Source organism: Apodemus sylvaticus, chromosome 5, assembly GCF_947179515.1.
Source record: "Apodemus sylvaticus chromosome 5, mApoSyl1.1, whole genome shotgun sequence".
In the NCBI taxonomy this organism is placed as follows: domain Eukaryota; kingdom Metazoa; phylum Chordata; class Mammalia; order Rodentia; family Muridae; genus Apodemus; species Apodemus sylvaticus.
The window spans coordinates 68677858-68701187 of record NC_067476.1 but is presented as its reverse complement, the minus strand read 5'-3'; the positions used below and the strand labels follow the sequence as shown (position 1 = coordinate 68701187).

Below are 23330 nucleotides of genomic sequence, written 5' to 3'. Positions count from 1 at the left end.
TCCATTTGGATTTGAGCTTAGTACAAGGAGACAAGGATGGATCAATTCGCATTCTTCTGCATGCTGACCTCCAGTTGAACCAGCACCATTTGTTGAAAAGGCTATCTTTTTTCCATTGGATGTTTTCAGCCCCTTTGTCGAGGATCAAGTGGCCATAGGTGTATGGGTTCATTTCTGGATCTTCAATCCTGTTCCATTGATCCGCCTGCCTGTCACTGTACCAATACCAAGCAGTTTTTAACACTATTGCTCTGTAGTATTGCTTGAGGTCAGGGATACTGATTCCCCCAGAATTTCTTTTGTTGCTGAGAATAGTTTTAGCTATCCTGGGTTTTTTGTTATTCCAGATGAATTTGATAATTGCTCTTTCTAACTCTGTGAAGAATTGAGATGGGATTTTGATGGGTAAAAATTATGGAATGCTTCACGAATTTGCGTGTCATCCTTGCGCAGGGGCCATGCTAATCTTCTCTGTATCGTTCCAATTTTAGTATATGTGCTGCCGAAGCGAGCACTCTCCTTCTTTCTTTTTTCAATTGTCTTTTGTGATCCCACAAGAGATTTTTCAAAATAATTCTTTGATGTCATCGCAGGGAGCATTCTCACAGGCCCCAGTTAATAATCACCAATTTTGTATCCCTTGTCAATTTTCCCTGAAGGTCAAAAATAAATTTAACAGGTCCTCATTCAAGAAACTTTTTATTATGGACATTGGGTATAAAGATTTTGCTCTAGATTACTAATACATTTTACAGCAGAAAAGGGTATATTATTCTTTCCTTAAAAATTATGAATGTTTAGAATATGCCATTAATGTCCTTCTTTCACCTAATAAAGATTCATTTTTAAGAGTCAAGAGATTCCTTGGAGATTCAATAAAAATATATATAATATAAAAAGAAAAGCAGTGTAATTCAGGAAATCATAATGAAATTAAAATTGAATAAAAAACAATTATTTTTATAACTGAAATAATAAATAATGAAACATGAATCATTGGTACATCAATAACATTATCTTGTCTCTAAAATATAAGAGAAATATGTATTTTAATCAAATAAATTAGATGACACAGATTCTTTATGATTCATGCAGTATAATTTTACAACAATCACTCCTACTATATATTGCACATACACAGATATAATACAATTATTTAAATGATCTTTTACTTCTTGGTTTGAACAGGACTTCTTTCACACCCTTGTTTCTCAGGCTATAAATCAGAGGGTTGAGCATAGGAATCACCAGAGTATAAAACTATGAGATTGTTTTATCTTGATATAATGATTATGAAAAACTTGGCCAGAAATACATAAAGAGCAGAGTTCCTTGAAAAATTGCAACTGCAGTCAGGTTGTAGGCACAGGTGGAGAAATCTTTGAATCTGCCCTCATCATAATTGACTTCACATCTTCAAGACTGATGTGATAATATAACAGTAAGAGACATGAAGTCCTGAAATAGTGTACAACTCCACAAACCCCAAAAACACAAATAATGCTAATTCACTGACATGTATATCTGAACAAGATAATAAATGGATAGTTGGAATATCACATAAGAAATGATTACTCTCATTTGACCTACAGAAACATAACCCAACTGTTAATACACTGTGCATCAGAGTATCTATCATTGCTAATACATAAATTCCAGCCAGAAGTTGGTAACAAACATCAGGACATTGCTGATGTCCTTGTACTGATCTGCTGCAGCGACTCAGTGAAATCGGTAAAACAAAATTTTACAGACAGAGGCAAGAAATGTCTCCTGAGAATTTGCAGAACACCCTGTACAGAAGTTGATAATCTCACTTGGCAATTTACTATACTTCTGAAACTCTCCTCCTTCCTAGTAACCCAGACCAGGAAAAACCAAGCTACTTAAGATGGTTCTCAAGAAGCAGTTTGCTCTGAACTCCCTCCTTTTCTCTCTTCACAGGGATTCCTATGGCCTGGCTGATAATCCGGTCTTTGAAATCGACTCACTGACTACCAAACTCCCTTTTATGAATTGACAAATGGGACCTCATAAAATTACAAAGTGTCTGTTATGCAAAGGACACTGTCAAAAGGCAAAATGGCAACCAAGAAATTGGGAAAGGTTCTTTACCAACCCTAAATCTGACAGAGAGCTAATATCCAATATATACAAAGAACTCAAGAAGTTAACCAAATAACTCTATTAAAAAATGGGGTACAAATCTAAACAAAGAAATTTCACCTGAAGAAATTCGGATGGCCGAGAGGCACCTTAAGAAGTGCTCAACATCATTAGTCATTAGGGAAATGCAAATCAAAACAAACCTGAGATTCCACCTTACACCAGTCAGAATGACTAAGGTCAAAAACTCAGGAGACAGCAGGTGTTGGCAAGGATGTGGAGAAAGAGGAACACTCCTCCACTGCTGGTGGGGCTGTAAGATGGTACAACCACTTTGTAAATCAGTCTGGAGGTTCCTCAGAAAACTGGACATGACACTTCCAGAGGACCCTGCTATACCTCTCCTGGGCATATACCCAAAGGATTCCCTGGCATGCAATAAAGACACATGCTCCATTTTGTACATAGCAGCCTTATTTATAATAGCCAGAAGCTGGAAAGAACCCAGATGCCCCTCAAAGGAGGAATGGATACAGAAAGTGTGGTATATTTACACAATGGAATACTACTCAGCAATTAGAAACAATGAATTCCCACACTTCAAATGAGGTACAAGAAGAACGGAGGCGTGGCCCCTAGTTCTGGAAAGACCCAGTGTAGCAGTATAAGACAAAACCAGAACAGGGAAGTGGAAAGAGATGGGTGGGAGAACAGAGGGAGGGAAGGGGGCTTATGTGACTTTCGGGGAGTGGGAAACCAGAAAAGGGGAAATCATTTGAAATGTAAATAAAAAATATATAGAATAAAATTTTTAAAAAAAAGAAAGAAACAATGAATTCACCAAATTTTTAGGCAAATGGTTTGATCTGGAAAATATCATCCTAAGTGAGGTAACCCAATCACAAAAAAATACATATGGAATGCAATCACTGGTAAGTGGATATTAATTAGCCCAGAAGCTCTGAATTCTCAAGACATAATTAGCATATCAAATAATACCCAAGAAGAAGGAAGGAGAGGGCCCTGGTTCTGAAAAGACTTGCTTGCTGGGCGATGGTGGCACCGGCCTGTAATCCCAGCACTCTTGGAGGCAGAGACAGGTGGATTTCTGAGTTCGAGGCCAGCCTGGTCTACAGAGTGAGTTCCGGGACATCCAGGAGTATACAGAGAAACTCTGTCTCGAAAAAACTAAAAATCCAAAAAAACACAAAAAAAAACAAAAAAACAAAAGAAAGAAAGAAAGAAAGAAAGAAAGAAAGAAAGAAAGAAAGAAAGAAAGAAAGAAAGAAAGAAAGAAAGAAGGAAAGAAAGAAAGAAAGAAAGGACTTGATCCAGCATTGCAAGGGAGTACCATGACAGAGAAATGGGAGGGGTGATTAGGGAATGGGTGGAGGGAAGAGGGCTTATGAGACCAATGGGAAGAGGGAAACCGGGAAAGGGGAAAGCATTTGGAATGTAAACAAAGAATATAGAAAAAAAAAAAGAAGTTAATATATAGTGCTGGGAAAGAAGATTAAAAAAGAAAAAAAGAAAAGGAAATTGCCTGATAATATTTGCCTTAATAAACATTAAATATCATCTACATTTACCAACCTTCTACAAGCAAGTAAAGGCAGTCAGATTAAAAATATCTAAAAATGCCTGTCTCTGTTCTTTAGTTGGCATGATTTATGTAACCACATGACTAGATGAGCCATGAAGTCATTCTTTTGTCAACTGTGTTGTTCATATTCAAATAAATAACAGTGTTCTTCTCCTAGACTTGCAAGTAGCCATTCATAAACCTACCTGAGTCCAGTGAGTCTATCAATCTTTACCTGTAATTCCAGAACAAACTGGATGATCACTCTTATGTTCAACTGCTACTGATGGGACACAATTCCCTTCAGGTCAAGCCTTTCTAATTTGGTATATCCTAATTAGCTTCTGGGCTCAATATTTTCTGGGGAATACTCAACAACTGTATTCATGGCTATCATCTTCATACTTGACACATGATACTTCTGTTGGTAAGGGATAAACACTTATTGAGAATTATAGTGACACTCAATGAAACAGATATTTCCCTGTCTATAATCACATCCCTAGCCTGCTGATTTCATTCTACCTCTCCAATCTTTAAATAATCTCCAACATTTACAATTTAAAATAATAATAATCCTACATAGTTTTTCATAACTGTCTGAATGTACTCTTAAACACCCTACAAAACATACTCATTTTAATTGTTTTATGACGTATACTCTTGAGAAACTGATAGACTTTTTTCTATTTTCTCATATCTCATTACACAAATCATCTTAAGTGTTATTACTAGCATGGGATACTGCATGAGAAAGGGGTCATTTAACAGTGTTTTGTTACATAAGATCTGGCATTAACTTCATGGACATAGGGAGATTATCTTTTTTTATTAGATATATTCTTTATTTACATTTCTTTTTTCTTTTTTTTGTTATTTTCTATATTCTTTGTTTACATTCCAAATGATTTTCCCTTTCCCGGCTCCCCCCCCCCCCCATAAGTCCCATAAACCCTCTTCCCTCTGCCTATTCCCCAATCAATCCCCTCCCAGTTCTCTGTCGTGGTAATCCCCTACAATGCTGCATCAAGACTTTCCAGGACCAAGGCCCTCTCCTTCCTTCTTCTTGGGAATGATTTGATATGTAAGTTGTATTTTGGGGCCAGACGATGGTGGCTCACTCCTTTAATGGCAGCACTTGGGAGGCAGAGCCAGCTGGATTTCTGAGTTCAAGGCCAGCCTGGTCTACAGAGTGATTTCCCGGACAGTCAGGGCTATGCAGAATTGAATTGAGTCTGTAGATTGCTTTTGATACTTTATCTTGTTTGTGATTATTGTGAAGGGTGTTGTTTCCCTAATTTCTTTCTCTGCCTGAATATCATTTGAGTATGGGAAGGCAATGGATTTGTTTAAGTTAACTTTTTATCAGGCTACATTGCTGAAGTTGTTTATCAGCTGTAGGAATTCTCTGGTGGAGATTTTGGGTTGCTTAAGTATACTATTATATCATCTGCAAACAGTGATAATTTGACTTTTCTTTCCAATTTGTATCATTTGACTTCCATTTGTTGTATAATTGCTCTAGCTAGAACTTCAAGTACTATATTGAAAAGATATGGAGAGAGGAGGCAGCCTTGTCTAGTCCCTGATTTTAGTGGGATTGACCAAGTTTCTTTCTATTTAGTTTGATGTTGGCTACTGGTTTGCTATATATTGCTTTTACTATGATTAGTTATGGGCATTTAATTCCTGATCTTTCCAAGACTTTTAACATGAAAGGATGCTGAATTTTTTCAAATGCTTTTTCAGTATCTAATGAGAAGACCATGTGTTTTATTTTTCTTTGAGTTTGTTTATGTAGCGGATTACATTGATGGATTTCTGTATATTGAATCATCCCTGCATTCCTGGGATGAAGCCAACTTGATTGTGGTGAATGATCAATTTGATGTATTCTTAGATTTGGTTGGCAAGAATTTTATTGAGTATTTTTGCATTGATATTCATAAGGGAAAATAGGTGTGAAGTTCTCTTTATTTGTTGGATTATTGTTTGGTTTTGGTGGCATCATAGAATGAGTTGGGCTGTGTTCCTTCTGTTTCTACTTTATGGAACAGTTTGAAGAGTATTAGTGTTAGGTCTTCTTTGAAGGTCTGATAGAATTCTGCACTAAAACCATTTTGTCCTGTGTTTTTATTTGTTTGGGAGACTTTCAACGACCACTTTTATTACTTTAGGGGTTATGGGACTGTTTAGATGGTCTATCAGATCCTGATTTAACTTTGGTATTTGGTATCTCTCTAAGAAATCATCCATTTCATGCAGATTCTCCAGCTGTGTTGAATATAGGCTTTTATAGTAGGATCTGTGAAGGAAACATGCTCCATAAATAGCTATAAAGCAAGGTGTTGGGAATATGAACACAAAGCTTGGTGGTTGGGGTGGTCAGGCCTAGTTGAGACTAGCCAAAACAAATATAACTGTTCGTGAAAAAAATTCCCCCTACCCCTCCTCTTGATAAGTTCGGAGAAGGAAATATGTCAGCATAATCTCCCAGACCACCCAATTCTTCCCCCTCTAAGGAACTTATTAACCTGGCTCTCTCTCAAGGGCTTCTCAAGGCCAGGTGCAGAGCTGGATGAGGAAAATTGGCTAACTTAGCCAAGAACACCCACTTGAATAAACCAACTAATGTCTGAAGAGATCCTTTGTCTTCTATTTCACCAATCAGATTAAGCCAACTAGCCCTATTACTGGGGACTGCCCTCTATAAAGTATAAAAAGTATATGTTTTCTGCGTTTGGGGTTGTTGCCTCTCCCTGTGCGGTGGCACAACCCCAAGCGTGTGGATCTACCCTCATAACTAAAACCTCACACTTTTGCAATGGTCTTTCATCAAGCTGTGGTCTATGGGGTTGCACACCTGAGCTGAGACCCTGGACGGTCTCCTAGTTACAACATCTGATGGTTTTTTAAATTTCCTCAGTTTTGTTACTTTGGATATTGTCTTTGTGCCCTCTGGTTAGGCTGTCCAAGCATTTTCAATCTTGCTGATTTTCTCAAAGAACCATCTCCTGGTTTTGTTGATTATTTGTATAGTCCTTTTGTTTCTACCTGGTTGATTTCAGTACTGAGTTTGATGATTTCCTGCCTTCTACTCCTCTTCTGTAATTAACTTCTTTTTGTTTTAGAGCTTTCAGGTGTGCTGTTAAGCTGCTAGTGTATGCTCTCTCCAACTTCTTTTTGGAGGTACTCAGAGCTATGAGTTTTCCTCTTAACACTGCTTTGATTGCGTTCCATAAATTTGAGTATGTTGTGTCTTCATTTTCATTAAATTCTAAAAAGGTTTTGATTTCTTTCCTTATTTCTTCCTTGACCACATTATCATTGAGGAGAGAACTGTTCAGCTTCCATGTGTATGTTGGCTTTTGTTGTTTTTGATGCTATTGAAGACTACCCTTACCCCATAGTGGTCTGATAGGAGGCATGGGATTAGTTTGATGTTCTAATATCTGCTGAGGTCTGTTTTGTGACCAATGATAATGTCAGTTTTGGAGAAGGTACCATTAGGTGCTGAGAAGAAGGTGTATTATTTTGATTTAGGATGAAATTATATATATTTGTACACGTGTGTGTGTGTGTGTGTGTGTGTGTGTGTGTGTGTGTGTGTGTGTGTGTGTTAAATCCATTTGGTTCAAAACTTCAGTTAGTTTCACTGTGTCTCTGTTTAGTTTGTGTTTCCCTGATTTGTCCATTGAAGAGAGTGGAGTTTTGAAGTTATATCCACAATTATTATAGGAGATGCAATGTGTGCTTTGAACTTTAGTAAAGGTTCCTTTATGAATGAGGATGCCCTTTCATTTGGAGCATAGGTGTTCAGAATTGAGGGTTCTTCTAGGTAGATTTTTTTTTCATTTCATCAGTGTGAAGTGTCCTTATATGTCTTTTTTGATGACTTGCAATTGAAAGTCAATTTTATCACATATTTGAATAGTTACTACAGATTGTTTCCTAGAACCATTTGCTTCAATAATTGTTTTCCAGCCATTTACTCTGAAGTTTTGTTTGTCTTTGACACTGAGGTCCATTTCCTGTATGCAGCAAAGTGCTCGGTCCAGTTTATGTATCTAGTCTGTTAGTCTATGTCTTTTAATTGGGTACTTGAATCCATTAATTTTAAGAGATATCAAGGAATAGTGATTGTGGCTTCCTCTTATTTTTGATGTAATTTTTATGTTTGTGTGGTTATCTTCTTTTGGGTTTGTTGAAAGAAGACTGCTATCTTGCTTTTTCTAGGGTGTATTTGCCCTCCTTATATTGTCATTTTCTATCTATTATCCTTTTTAGGGCTGGATTTGTGGAAAGATATTGTGTAAATTTGCTTTTATCATGGAATATCTTGGATTCTCCATCTATGGTGATTGAGAGTTTTGCTGGGTATAGTAGTCTAGGCTGGCATTTGTGTTCTCTTAGGGTCTGTATGAGATCTGCCCAGGATCTTCTTGCTTTCAGGGACTCTGGTTAATTTCAGAGAAGTCTGATTAATTCTGATAGGTCTTCCTTTATATGTTACATGACCTTATTCTCTTACTGCTTTTAATATTCTTCCTTTGTTTAGTATATTTGGTGTTTTGATTATTATGTGACAGGAGGTATTTCTGTTCTGGTCCAGTATGGTTGGAGTTCTCTAGACTTCTTATATGTTCCTGGACATCTCTCTCTTTAGGTTAGGGAAGTTTTCTTCTAAAATTTGTTGAAGATATTTACTGGCCCTTTAAGTTGTAAATCTTAGTTCTGTTCTATACCTATAAGCATTATGTTTGGTCTTCTAATTGTGTTCTGGATTTCCTGGATGTTTTGGGTTACAAGCTTTTTTTCTTTTTTCTTTTCTTTTTTTTTTTTTCTAGTCATATATTAATTTCTTTTTTTTCTTTTTTATCTTCTTTTTTTATTTTTTATATTCTTTGTTTACATTCCAAATGCTTTCCCAAGCTTTTTTCATTTTGCATTTTCTTTGACTGTTGATTCAATGCTTGCTATGGTATCTTCAGCACCAGAGATTTTCTTCTATCTCTTGTATTCTGTTGTCAATGTTTGTATCTATGACTCCTGATTTCTTTCCAAGGCTTTCTATCTCCAGAGTTGTCACCCTTTGTGCTTTCTTAGTTGTTCCTACTTCTGTTTTTAGATCCTGGATGGTGATGTTCAGGTTCAAGGTTCCTTCACTTGTTTGTTTGTGTTTTCCTGTAATTCTTGAAGGGATTTTTGTGTTTCCTCTTTATGGGCTTCTACCTGTTGACCTATGTTCTCCTATATTCTTTAAGGGATTCTTGTGTTTCCTTTTTAAGGACTTCTCCCTGTTGACTGCTGTTCTCCTGTACTTCTATAAGGGAGTTATTTATGTCCTTCTTGAAATCCTCTATCAGCATCAGGAGATGTAATTTTCAATCCAGATCTAGTTTTTCTAGTGTGTTGGAGTATACAGAACTTTCTGTTGTGGAAGATCTTGGTTTAGATGGTGCCATGTTACCTTGGTTTCTGTTAGTAATATTCTTGCTTTTGTCTTTTACTATCTGGTTATCTCTGGTATTAGCTGGTGTTGCTGTCTCTGACTGTGCCTTATCTGTCATGGAAGCCTCTGTATCTATCCTCCTGGATATTCTTTCTGTGTACACAGGTATATAGGTACTCCTGTGAGACCAGCTCTATTATGGTTTTATTGGGGTATGAAGTTCTGTGACCTAGACCAACTCTAGGTGCAGGTGAAAATAGGAGGACTCCTGTCACAGGCTGCTCCTAGGCTATTGTGTCCTCAGGGTTTCTAGCTGTTTCCTCTGAGCAGCAGGGGTGGTCTTACCTGTGCTGTCTGGCCTCTCTGCACTCCTGTGTGGTTAACTACCTCTGTGCACCATTTGGATATGGCTGCGGTGGCAGATGGTGGTCCCAACTAGGAGACAGAAACCAGAAGACTTCTGCTAGAGGGTTCTGGGAGTGATCCTCTGAGTGGCGGGGATGGTTCTACCTGTGCAACATGAAGATTATCTCATTTTCAAAATGTGCATTAGGAATAACTTTTTGTTGGTTTTTCTTTATTGTTTATTTTAAAGGAGATTTTTCTATATCCTAAAATGTTATTACTTGTAGCATCTTTTTATAAATTGGAAAATGAAATATTGTGGGCAATCAAAAAGTACCAAAATGTTCTATAAACAATAATCACCTCTCCTTCAATATTGGTAGAATGCTATCCTCTTTGACTTCCATCTGCTTCTTTAAGAAATAGAGCTAGCCTTTGAAGGGGGCTTAAAGTATCCACACTTTGGTCTTTCTTCTTGAGCTTCATTTGGTCATGAACTTTATCTTGGGCATTCTGAGCTTTTAGACTAATATTGACTTATCAGTCAGTACATACCAAGTGTGTTCTTTTGTGATTGGGTTACCTCACTAAGGATGGTATTTTCTAGTTCCATCCATTTGCCTAAGAATTTCATGGATTCATTGTTTTTAATAGCTGAGTAGTATCCCACTGTGTAAATGTACCACATTTTCTGTATCCATTCTTCTGTTAATCTTAAATAGCCTGTCTTTCATGTGTTCCTCTTGTATAAGATGGTTGTACCCTCATTCTGCCAAATCTTTCTCTGATTTATCATTTTGCTGCTGCTCAAATAGACATCATTTTCAAACATGTGGCTTCTACAAACTAACACTACCTTCGCTGTTAGGAATTAAAGGCGTGTACTAAAGATATGTCTGTTCTCCAAACATAACATGCTTTATCACAGGGGTGTTAGCATTCTGGATGGGTCATTTTTTTTTCTTGCATGTGATCCTTTGGGAGAGAAGACATTTTGTTGGATTATACTTTCTCTACAGATTCTGAGAAAAACCTTCCCAGAATATTTGATCTCAATGATCAGGGCCTTTCCATAATCAACCCCAGACTATCAGTTTTCATTGTTCCAACAATACAACTGTTTTACTTTCGTGGCTCTAATCTCTTGATAATCACATCCAGTTATTCAGCTACAGTTGACCAGATACCACAGACTCTTCATACAAATGGCCCAGTGCAGACTTTGTTCACTTCTGAAATTTCAGAAGTCAGCACTTTGTCATCTGCATTGCTTTTATTACTCTTATATTCTAAGGACCTACATCACAGCTGACTGAAGTTTCAAGACTCAATGGCTCTTTTCTTTCCCCAGAAAGTTTCAATAGTCTTCAAAGTCATTCCACCACCCTTGCCAAAACAACAATGTCAGATCTGTCTCAACAATACTGCACCATCCTGGTTTCAATTTCTTTCCTAGTTATGGTTACGTTTGCTGTGATAAAAACCTAAGACCTAAAAATGTAGGGAATGGAAGCATTTATTTGGCTTTGCTTCCTCATTATTGATCACAATGTAAGAAAGACAGGAAAGGAGTTGACAAGCACAAGCAGGAGCTTATATAAAAATTAGTTATTAGTATTCTGTGTGTTAATTAATGCTGAAAATTAATCTGGTATGAGTTACTCCTTAACCAGCTTGTTCCGCCAAAATTACATAGACACCTGCTAATATCTCAAAGCTTAGGCCTTAGATGGTAGACTTACAACTAGGTTTTCTAAGTTAACCCAACCATATAGCCTCATCTTCATTTTATTCATATAATATGTATTATATGTAATATGCATATAATATATAAATATATATCACATTACATTAGAAGCTGCATAAATTGAAGATCTTGAAGAAAAAAAAATATCAGGAAGAGAACATGACAGAGTACCACAACTGTGATTCAATTAAGAAAATCCAAATTTATTAAGTAGCAATAATCAAAACACTTAGGACTAGAACATCCAAGAAACTTAGATCATGTGTAAAGATATAATAATGAGTTAGTGTTTAAATAAAGACCTAAATAAACAACTAAATACAGAATATGTATTCAAAGACATTATGAGATAGTTTTCCAATGAAGGGGTTTCTAGCACTATAGGAGGAACAACAATATGAGCCACCTAGGACTCCCAGAGCTGCCAGTGAAAAAACCATCAACCAGAGAGTACACATGTTGTTACCCATGGCTCCAAATGAATAGGCAGCAGAGGATGGCCTTGTTGGACATCAAAGGGAAGAGAGGGTCTTGGTCCTGGAAAGGCTTGATGGAGCAGTGTAGGGGATACCAGGGCAGGAGAGGGTTGATGGGGGAACAAGGGGAAGAAAATGGCTTATGGGATTTTCAGGGGGGAATTGACCAGGAAAGGGGGAATGATTTGAAATGTAAATAAAGAATATATCTAATAAAAAATAAATGTGATTAGGAAGTTCAGAGAGAGGGGGGGAAGAGAGGGAGAAAGAGTGAGAGAGAGAGAGAGAGAGAGAGAGAGAGAGAGAGAGAGAGAGAGAGAGAGATTTCCATTTCTGGACGAATAAATAAACATGCAAACAGGAAAGATACTTAGAACTCCAGAAAGACAAGGCTAAAGTAGAATGTTACTCTCACAAATCATAGCCATTGAGCCAATCGGCGGCGGCGGCGGCGGCGGCAGCAGCGGCAGCAGTGGCTGCTCCAGCTGAAGGGCCATCAGCAGTGGAACCAAGGCGTCACAGGGACCAGATAGGCCCTGCGCCCACGACCACTGACCTTCGCTGACCAGCCGGACAGCAAGCAGCTGCAGTTGTGCGGCGCCTTTCCTGCACGGAGGCCACTTCAGAACTCGGCCTCCCACCAGTCAGGAGAGGAGGATCCATCTTGGTTCCGTACTCCAGGAATCGGACAGACTGAGGTACACAAACAATCCGAGGCCAACACCGCGGTGGTCTGAGCCCGACGGGCGTTGGCCTGCACCCAGGCCCTGGGCGGGTCGGGGGGCCATCTGGGTGCCAACCCAACCAGGAGGTTTTTTGCCCAGGCCTGCGAGCGCGCCGCCACCATTTTGCCTGCAGGACGACAGAGAGCTCAGGCGGGCAGACCTGTAACAGGCATAGCCTAAGGCTAACAAAGCGGGGGTCCAGGCCCCAAAAGGCACAGGACTGACCCCAAGAAGTGGGCGGCTTGGTGGGCCATCTGTGAGTCAACCCGCCCAGGTGATTGTTAGCAAAGCAGACTCTCCCGGCGCTTTCAGGGAGCGCGGGCGCACACGCCCGCCATCCTAGTCACCTGGCAAACCCAATTAACAGTCAAAGCCGTAGGGGAACTTTGCTCGGACCTTGGCCTCCCAGGCTTTTGCCTGGACTCAGGGACTGGGCGGCCAGGCTAACCTTGTGTGCGATAGCCCGGTTGGCAGATCGGCTGCCCAGCGGAGTGAGCGGAACTCAGGGGAGGTCACAGTAGCATACACTGTCGGCACTCCCTGGGAGTGCACACGGGCTCCATCTGCTCCACAGACACAATCTGGGGCAAGGCCTCAGGCAGAAGCCCTTAGCTCTACTCTCTCCGCTTCCGGATCCAGATCAGTCTGGGCAGCAGCATTACATCTCCAAGTCCTGCAAGTGGCTAGCTGGGCTTCCGGGCGGCCAGCTGGGAGAAGTCAGTGTGCTCCAGTGAATCCAGCGGGCCCCAGCGGGAGCCTTCGGGTGCCTGCTTTGGGATCTGAACAGCCTGGGCAGCAGCACACTGTCTACAAGCAGTGCAGGAGGTAAGCTGTGCACCAGAGGCCAACTGGGAAGGGGCAGCTTGCACTGGTGAGTCCAGCACTGACAAGATAAACTAACACCAGTGAGATCTAGATGGCAAAAGGCAAACGCAGGAACGTCACTAACAGAAATCAAGGCAATATGGCAACATCTGAACCCAATTCTCCTCTACCAACATGTCCTGGATACCCCATCACACCAGTAAAACAAGATTTGGATTTAAAATCACTGGTCATGATGCTGGTACAGGAACACATGAAGGTCATACATAAAGAAATTCAGGAGACAATGGATCAAAAGGTAGAAGCCCTTGCAAGGGAAACACAAAAATCATTGAAAGAAATCCAGGAGAATACAAAAGCCAACAAGGAGGAAATGCAAAAAACACTTAAAGAAATACAGGAGAACTTTGCTCAACAGGCTGAGGTCATGAAAGACGAAACACAAAAATCTCTTAAAGAAATACAGGAGAACTTTGGTCAACAGGCTGAGCTCATGAAAGAAAAAACACAAAAATCTCTTAAAGAATTACAGGAAAACACAAACATGCAAGTGAAGGAGCTAAGCAAAACCATCCAGGATCTAAAATCAGAAGTAGAAACAACTAAGAAAACTCAAAGGGAGACAACTTTGGAGATAGAAAGCCTTGGGAAGAAATCAGGGGACAGAGATACAAATATCAACAACAGAATACAAGAGATAGAAGAAAGAATCTCAGATGCTGAAGATTCCATAGAAACCATGGACTCAACAGTTAAAGAAAATGCAAAATGCAAAAAGCTTGTAACCCAAAATATCCAGGAAATCCAGGACACAATGAGAAGACCAAACCTAAGGATTATAGGCATAGAGGAGAGTGAAGATTTACAACTTAAAGGGCCAGCAAATATCTTCAATAAAATTATGGAAGAAAACTTCCCTAACCTAAAGAGAGAGATGCCCATGAATATACAAGAAGCCTACAGAACTCCAAACAGACTGGACCAGAACAGAAATACTTCCCGTCACATAATAATCAAAACACCAAATGTTCTAAACAAAGAAAGAATACTAAAGGCAGTAAGAGAAAAAGGCCAAGTAACATATAAAGGAAGACCTATCAGAATCACAGCAGACTTTTCACCTGAGACTATGAAGGCTAGAAGGTCCTGGGCAGATCTCATGCAGACTCTAAGAGAACACAAATGCCAACCAAAACTACTATATCCAGCAAAACTCTCAATCACCATAAATGGAGAAACTAAGATATTTCATGACAAAACCAAGTTTACCCAATATCTATCCACAAACCCGGCCCTAAAAAGGATAATAGGAGGACAACACCAATACAAGGAGGGAAACTTCACCCTGGAAAAAGCAAGATAGTAACCTTTCATCAAACCCAAAAGAAGTTAAGCATTCAAATTTAAGAAATAACGTCAAAAATGATAGGAAGTAACAATCACTATTCCTTAATATCTCTTAACATCAATGGACTTAATGCCCCAATAAAAAGACACAGACTAACTGAATGGATACGTAAACAGGACCCTACATTTTGCTGCTTACAGGAAACACACCTCAGGGTCAAAGACAAACACTACCTTAGAGTAAAAGGCTGGAAGACAATTTTACAAGCAAATGGTCTCAGGAAACAAGCTGGAGTAGCCATTTTAATATCAGATAAAATTGACTTTCAACCCAAAGTCATCAAAAGAGACCCTGAGGGACACTTCTTGCTGGTCAAAGGAAAAATACAAAAAGAAGAACTGACAATCCTGAACATCTATGCCCCAAATGTAAGGGCACCCTCTTTTGTAAAAGAAACTTTATTAAAACTAAAAGCACACATTGCACCTAACACAATAATTGTGGGTGATTTCAACACTGCACTTTCCTCAATGGACCGATCAGGAAAACAGAAACTAAACAGGGACACAATGAAACTAATTGAAGCTTTGGACCAATTAGATTTAACAGATATATATAGAACATTCTATCCTAAAACAAAAGAATATACCTTTTTCTCAGCACCTCATGGTACCTTCTCCAAAATCGACCATATAATTGGTCACAAGACAGACCTCAACAAATATAAGAAGATCGAAGTAATCCCATGCCTCCTATCTGATCACTATGGAGTAAAAGTGGTCTTCAATAGCAACAGAAACAACAGAAAGCCCACATACACGTGGAAACTGAACAATACTCTACTCAATGATACCTTGGTCAAGGAAGAAATAAAGAAAGAAATTAAAGACTTTTTAGAACACAATGAAAATGAAAACACAACATACCCAAATCTATGGGACACAATGAAAGCAGTGCTAAGAGGAAAACTCATAGCCCTGAGTGCCTCCAAAAAGAAAATGGAGAGAGCATACATTACCAGCTTAATGACACACCTGAAAGCCCTGGAACAAAAAGAAGCTATTTCGCCCAGGAGGAGTAGAAGGCAGGAAATCATCAAACTCAGGGCCGAAATCAATCAAGTAGAAACAAAGAGAACCATACAAAAAATCAACAATACCAGGAGCTGGTTCTTTGAGAAAATCAACAAGATAGATAAACCCTTAGCCAGAATGACCAAAGGGCACAGAGAAAGTATCCAAATTAACAAACTTAGAAATGAAAAGGGAGATATAACAACGGAAACTGAGGAAATCCAAAAAATCATCAGATCCTACTACAAGAGCCTATACTCAACACAACTGGAGAATCTGGAGGAAATGGACAATTTCCTTGACAGATACCAAATACCAAAATTAAATCAGGACCAACTAGACCATCTAAACAGTCCCATAATGCCTAAAGAAATAGAAGGAGTCATAGAAAGTCTTCCAACCAAAAAAAGCACAGGACCAGATGGCTTCAGTGCAGAATTCTACCAGACCTTCAAAGAAGAGTTAACACCAATACTCTTCAAACTATTCCACAAAATAGAAACAGAAGGAACACTACCCAATTCCTTCTATGAAGCCACAATTATGCTGATACCAAAGCCACACAAAGATCCAACAAAGAAAGAGAACTTCAGACCAATTTCCCTTATGAACATCGATGCAAAAATACTCAATAAAATTCTTGCCAACCGAATCCAAGAACACATCAAAACGATCATCCACCATGATCAAGTAGGCTTTATCCCAGGAATGCAGGGTTGGTTCAATATACGGAAATCCATCAATACAATCCACTACATAAACAAACTCAAAGAACAAAACCACATGGTCATTTCATTGGATGCTGAAAAAGCATTTGACAAAATTCAGCATCCCTTCATGCTTAAAGTCTTGGAGAGAACAGGAATTCAAGGCCCATACCTAAACATAGTAAAAGCAATATACAGCAAACCGGTAGCCAGCATCAAACTAAATGGAGAGAAACTTGAAGCAATCCCACTGAAATCAGGGACCAGACAAGGCTGCCCCCTTTCTCCTTATCTTTTCAATATTGTACTTGAGGTACTAGCTCGGGCAATTCGACAACATAAGGAGGTCAAAGGGATACAAATTGGAAAGGAAGAAGTCAAACTATCATTATTTGCAGACGACATGATCGTCTACCTAAGTGACCCAAAGAACTCCACTAGAGAGCTCCTACAGCTGATAAACAACTTCAGCAAAGTGGCAGGTTATAAAGTCAACTCAAGCAAATCAGTGGCCTTCCTATATTCAAAGGATAAGCAGGCTGAGAAAGAAATTAGGGAAATGACCCCCTTCACAATAGCCACAAACAGTATAAAGTATCTTGGGGTGACTCTTACCAAACATGTGAAAGATCTGTATGACAAGAACTTCAAGACTCTGAAGAAGGAAATGGAAGAAGACCTCAAAAAATGGGAAAACCTCCCATGCTCATGGATCGGCAGAATCAATATAGTTAAAATGGCCATTTTGCCTAAAGCACTATACAGATTCAATGCAATACCCATCAAAATCCCAACGCAATTCTTCACAGAGCTAGAAAGAGCAATTATAAAATTCATCTGGAACAACAAAAAACCCAGGATAGCTAAAACTATTCTCAGCAACAAAAGGAAATCTGGGGGAATCAGTATCCCTGACCTCAAGCAATACTACAGAGCAATAGTGTTAAAAACTGCATGGTATTGGTACAGTGACAGACAGGAGGATCAATGGAACAGGATTGAAGATCCAGAAATGAACCCACACACCTATGGCCACTTGATCCTCGACAAAGAGGCTGAAAACATCCAATGGAAAAAAGATAGCCTTTTCAACAAATGGTGCTGGTTCAACTGGAGGTCAGCATGCAGAAGAATGCGAATTGATCCATCCTTGTCTCCTTGTACTAAGCTCAAATCCAAATGGATCAAGGACCTCCACATAAAGCCAGACACTCTGAAGCTAATAGAAAAAAACTGGGGAAGACCCTTGAGGACATCGGTACAGGGAGAAAGTTTCTGAACAGAACACCAATAGCGTATGCTCTAAGAGCAAGAATTGACAAATGGGACCTCATAAAATTACAAAGTTTCTGTAAGGCCAAAGACACCATCAAGAGGACAAATCGGCAACCAACAAATTGGGAAAAGATCTTCACCAATCCTACATCAGATAGAGGGCTAATATCCAATATATATAAAGAACTCAAGAAGTTAGACTGCAGAAAACCAAACAACCCTATTAAAAAATGGGGTACAGAGTTAAACAAAGAATTCTCACCTGAAGAACTTCGGATGGCGGAGAAGCATCTTAAAAAATGCTCAACTTCATTAGTCATTAGGGAAATGCAAATCAAAACAACCCTAAGATTTCATCTTACACCAGTCAGAATGGCTAAGATTAAAAATTCAGGAGACAGCAGGTGTTGGAGAGGGTGTGGAGAAAGAGGAATACTCCTCCACTGCTGGTGGGGTTGCAAATTGGTACAACCACTCTGGAAATCAGTCTGGCGGTTCCTCCGAAAACTGGGCACCTTACTTCCAGAAGATCCTGCTATACCACTCCTGGGCATATACCCAGAAGACTCCCCACCATGTACTAAGGATACATGTTCTACTATGTTCATAGCAGCCCTATTTGTAATTGCCAGATGCTGGAAAGAACCCAGGTATCCCTCAACAGAAGAGTGGATGCAAAAAATGTGGTATATCTACACAATGGAGTACTATTCAGCCATTAGAAACAATGAATTCATGAAATTCTTAGGCAAATGGATGGAGCTAGAGAATATCATACTAAGTGAGGTAACCCAGACTCAAAAGGTGAATCATGGTATGCACTCACTAATAAGTGGATATTAACCTAGAAAACTGGAATACCCAAAACATAATCCACACATCAAATGAGGTACAAGAAGAAAGGAGGAGTGGCCCCTGGTTCTGGAAAGACTCAGTGAAACAGTATTCAGCAAAACCAGAACGGGGAAGTGGGAAGGGGTGGGTGGGAGGACAGGGGAAGAGAAGGGGGCTTGCGGGACTTTCGGGGAGTGGGGGGGCTAGAAAAGGGGAAATCATTTGAAATGTAAATAAATTATATCGAATAAAAAAAAAAAAAAAAAAAGAACCTAAAAAAAAAAAAAAAAAAAAGCATAGCCATTGAGCCATACATATAAATAAAAATAATCTATTAAAAGTTCTACAAGACTCCACATCACATGCTAGGACTTTTGCTGAAGTGGACCTGAATCTAGACCCCAGGGAGTGGAGTGGGGTAATTTATAGCTGCTATAGGCATGGCCTCCAGGAAAGCAGGTGGAGTTGTGGCTTAGAAAATGGAGTTCATTTTGAAGGGTGTTATTTCCCTAAATTCTTTCTCAGCCTGCTTATCCTTTGAGTATAGGAAGGCAACTGATTTGCTTGAGTTGATTTTATAACCAGCCACTTTGCTGAAGTTGTTTTTCAGCTGTAGGAGTTCTCTGGGGGAGGTTTTTGGGTCACTTAAGTAGACTATCATGTCATCTGCAAATAGTGATAATTTGAATTCTTCCTTTCCAATTTGTTTCCCCTTGACCTCCTTATGTTGTCTAATTGCTCTAGCTAGAACTTCAAGTACTATATTGAAAAAATATGGAGAGAGAGGACAGCCTTGTCTAGTCCCTGATTTTAGTGGGATTGCTTCAAGTTTCTCTCCGTTTAGTTTGATGTTGGCTACCGGTTTAATGATGTTTAGGTATGGGCCTTGAATTCCTGTTCTTTCCAATACTTTTAGCATGAAAGGATGCTGGATTTTGTCAAATGCTTCTTCTGCATCTAATGAGATGATCATGTTTTTTTTCTTTGAGTTTGTTTATGCAGTAGATAGCATTGATTGATTTCCTTATATTGAACCATCCCTGCATCCCTGGGATGAAGCCTACTTGATCATGGTGGATAATCGTTTTGAAGTGTTCTTGGATTTGGTTGGCAAGAATTTTATTAAGTATTTTTGCATCAATATTCATAAGAGAAATTGGCCTGAAGTATTCTTTCTTTGTTGGATCTTTGTGTGGTTTTGGTATCAGCGTAATTGTGGTTTCATAGAACGAGTTGGGTAGAGTTCCTTCTGTTTCTATTTTGTGGAAGAGTTTGAAGAGTATTGGTGTTAGGTCTTCTATGAAGGTCTGATAGAACTCTGCACTGAAGCCATCTGGTCCCGTGCTTTTTTTGGTTGGGAGACTTTCTATGACCCTTTTTATTTCTTCAGGTGTTATGGGACTGTTTAGTTGATCTATTTGATCCTGATTTAGTTTTGGTGTCAGATATCTGTCTATTTCCTCCAGATTTTCCAGTTGTGTTGAATATAGGCTTTTGTAGTAGGATCTAATGATATTTTGAATTTCCTCAGTTTCTGTTGTTATATCTCCCTTTTCATTTCTAAGTTTGTTAATCTGGATACTGTCTCTGTGCCCTTTGATTAGTCTGGCTAAGGGTTTATCTATCTTGTTGATTTTCTCAAAGAACAAGCTCCTGGTTTTGTTGATTCTTTGTATGGTTCTCTTTGTTCCTACTTGATTGATTTTGGCCCTGAGTTTGATGATTTCCTGCCTTCTACTCCTCCTGGGTGAAATAGCTTCTTTTTGTTCCAGGGCTTTCAGGTGTGTCATTAAGCTGTTAGTGTATGCTCTCTCCATTTTCTTTTTGGAGGCACTCAGGGCTATGAGTTTTCCTCTTAGCACTGCTTTCATTGTGTCCCATAGATTTGGGTATGTTGTGTCTTCATTTTCATTGTGTTCTAAAAAGTCTTTAATTTCTTTCTTTATTTCTTCCTTGACCAAGGTATCATTGAGTAGAATATTGTTCAGTTTCCACGTGTATGTGGGTTTTCTGTTGTTTTTGTTGCTATTGAAGACCACTTTTACTCCATAGTGATCTGATAGGAGGCATGGGATTAGTTCGATCTTCTTATATTTGTTGAGGTTTGTCTTGTGACCAATTATAAGGTCGATTTTGGAGAAGGTACCATGAGGTGCTGAGAAAAGGGTATATTCTTTTGCTTTAGGATAGAATGTTCTATATATATATATATCTATTAGATCTAATTGGTCCAAAGCTTCAATTAGTTGACTCTAACCAAACAAGTGAAAGATCTATATGACAAGAACTTCAGGTCTCTGAAGAAGAAAATCGAAGAAGACCTCAGAAAATGGAAAAATCTGCCATGCTCGTGGATTGTCAGGATTAATATAGTTAAAATGGCCATCTTGCCAAAAGTGATCTACAGATTCAATGCAATCCCCATCAAAATCCCAACTCAGTTCTTCACAGAGTTAGAAAAAGCAATTCTCAAATTCATCTGGAATAACAAAAAACCCAGGATAGCTAAAACTATTCTCAACAATAAAAGAAATTCTGGGGGAATCAGTATCCATGACTTCAAGCAATACTACAGAGCAATAGTGTTAAAAACTGCATGGTATTGGCACAGTGACAGACAAGTGGACCAATGGAATAGAATTGAAGATCCAGAAATGAATCCACACACCTATGGTCACTTGATCTTCGACAAAGGAGCCAAAAACATCCAGTGGAAAAAAGATAGCCTTTTCAACAATTGGTGCTGGATCAATTGGAGGTCAGCATGCAGAAGAATTCGAATTGATCCATTCTTATCTCCATGTACTAAACTTCACTCCAAGTGGATTAAGGACCTCCATGTGAAACCAGACACACTGAAACTAATAGAAAAGAAACTGGGTAAGACCCTTGAGGACATGGGCACAGGGAAAAGTTCCTGAACAGATCACCAATAGCTTATGCTTTAAGATCAAGAATTGACAAATGGGACCTCATAAAATTATAAAGTTTCTGTAAGGCAAAGGACACTGTTAAAAGGACAAAATGGCAACCATCAAATTAGGAAAGGATATTTACCTTTGATAGAGGGCTAATATCCAATATATACAAAGAACTCAAGAAGTTAGACCCCAGGGAACCAAATAACCCTATTAAAAATGGGGTACAGATCTTAACAAAGGATTTTCACCTGAATTAATTCGAATGGCGGAGAGGCACCTTAAGAAGTGCTCAACATCATTAGTCATTAGGGAAATGCAGATCAAAACAACCCTGAGATTTCACCTTACACCAGTCAGAATGGCTAAGATTAAAAACTCAGGAGACAGCAGGTGTTGGCAAGGATGTGGAGAAAGAGGAACACTCCTCCACTGCTGGTGGGGCTATAAGATGGTACAACCACTGTGGAAATCAGTCTGGAGGTTCCTCAGAAAACTGGACATGACACTTCCAGAGGACCCTGCTATACCTCTCCTGGGCATATACCCAAAGGATTCCCCAGCATGCAATAAAGACACATGCTCCATTATGTTGGAGCAAGCCTTATTTATAATAGCCAGAAGCTGGAAAGAACCCAGATGCCCCTCAAAGGAGGAATGGATACAGAAAATGTGGTATATTTACACAATGGAATACTACTCAGCAATGAGAAACAATGAATTCACAAAATTTTTAGGCAAATGGTTTGATCTAGAAAATATCATCCTAAGTGAGGTAACCCAATCACAAAAGAATACACATGGAATGCAATCTCTGATAAGTGGATATTAATTAGCCCAGAAGCCCTGAATACCCAAGGCACAAATCGCATAACAAATGACTCCCATGAAGAAGTATGGAGAGGGTCCTGATCCTGGAAAGGATTGATCTAGCATTGGAGGGAAATATAAGGACAGAGAAAAAGGAGGGAGGTGATTGGAAAATGGATGGAGAGAAGGTTTATGGGACATATGGGGAGGGGGGATCCTTGAGAGGGGAAATCATTTGAAATGTAAACAAAGAATATAGAAAATAAAAATATTAAAAAAAAATCTTTATTTCTCCACTGAAGGTTCCTGTCTGGCCACAGGTGATAGCCCCTTCAGGTTTCATTTCTCCAGTAAGTGAGTCATGCCTAAAATCACCCCCATTGATTCTTGGATGCCTCTTGTATCCCAGGTCTTTGTCTCTTCCTGGAAATAGTCCCTCACCTTCTAACCCCCATCAGTTCCAAAATTTCATTCATTTTCATGGTTATCTAGCCATCTCTCCTATCCTTCCCCACACCAGATCCTGAATCCCTCATTCTTCTCTGCATCCTTCTCCCTCCCTTACTATTTGCCTCTCTCTTAAAAACAAAAAAAAAAAAAAAAAAAGTTTGTTTATGTAGTGGATTGCATTGACAGATTTCCGTATACAAACTCAAAGAAAAAAAAACCACATGGTCATTTCGTTGGATGCTGAAAAAGCATTTGACAAAATTCAGCATCCTTTCATGCTTCAAGTCTTGGAAAGAACAGAAGAACAGGAATTCAAGGCCCATACCTAAACATAGTAAAAGCAATATACAGCAAACTGGTAGCCAGCATCAAACTAAATGGAGAGAAACTTGAAGCAATCCCACTAAAATCAGGGACTAGACAGGGCTGCCCACTTTCTCCTTATCTTTTCAATATTGTACTTGAGGTACTAGCTCAGGCAATTAGACAACATAAGGAGGTAAAAGGGATACAAATTGGAAAGGAAGAAGTCAAACTATCATTATTTGCAGATGATATGATAATCTACCTAAGTGACCCAAAAAACTCCACTAGGGAACTCCTACAGCTGATAAACAACTTCAGCAAAGTGGCAGGTTATGAAATCAACTCAAGCAA

At 39.1% G+C, this 23330-nt stretch overlaps 1 non-coding gene and 1 pseudogene across 1 annotated transcript; both read right to left on the bottom strand.

Moving 5' to 3' along the window:
• Positions 1 to 408: 408 nt before the first annotated feature.
• LOC127686631 (U6 spliceosomal RNA) lies at positions 409 to 515 on the bottom strand. Its single transcript, XR_007978213.1, has one exon. It is a non-coding gene; the product is annotated as a U6 spliceosomal RNA (small nuclear RNA).
• A 637-nt stretch (positions 516 to 1152) lies between these two features.
• Positions 1153 to 22705, bottom strand: LOC127684827 (olfactory receptor-like protein OLF2; annotated as a pseudogene).
• Between the last annotated feature and the right edge of the window lie 625 nt (positions 22706 to 23330).